The sequence below is a fragment of the Morus notabilis genome, unplaced genomic scaffold, assembly GCF_000414095.1.
Source record: "Morus notabilis unplaced genomic scaffold, ASM41409v2 Scaffold54, whole genome shotgun sequence".
Taxonomy (NCBI): domain Eukaryota; kingdom Viridiplantae; phylum Streptophyta; class Magnoliopsida; order Rosales; family Moraceae; genus Morus; species Morus notabilis.
The window spans coordinates 12,601-12,824 of NW_010365453.1; positions in this window are offsets into that span (position 1 = coordinate 12,601).

A 224-nucleotide genomic window follows, 5' to 3' on the forward strand; every position below is an offset into this window, starting at 1 on the left:
CTCTAGGATTTTGATTACATGCTTGTAGAAATCTAAACCAATCTTGTATTCTTTGATTACTACCTTGAATCCAAGCAATGTTATCTCTAATTCTTTTAATATGACCTGACATTGATTTTAAACCGGACTTTACTATTAAATTAATTATATGACATGCACAACGTTGGTGGAAAATAATCATTATACCGAATAAACTTAAATCATTTTGAAAAAGTTCTATTGCT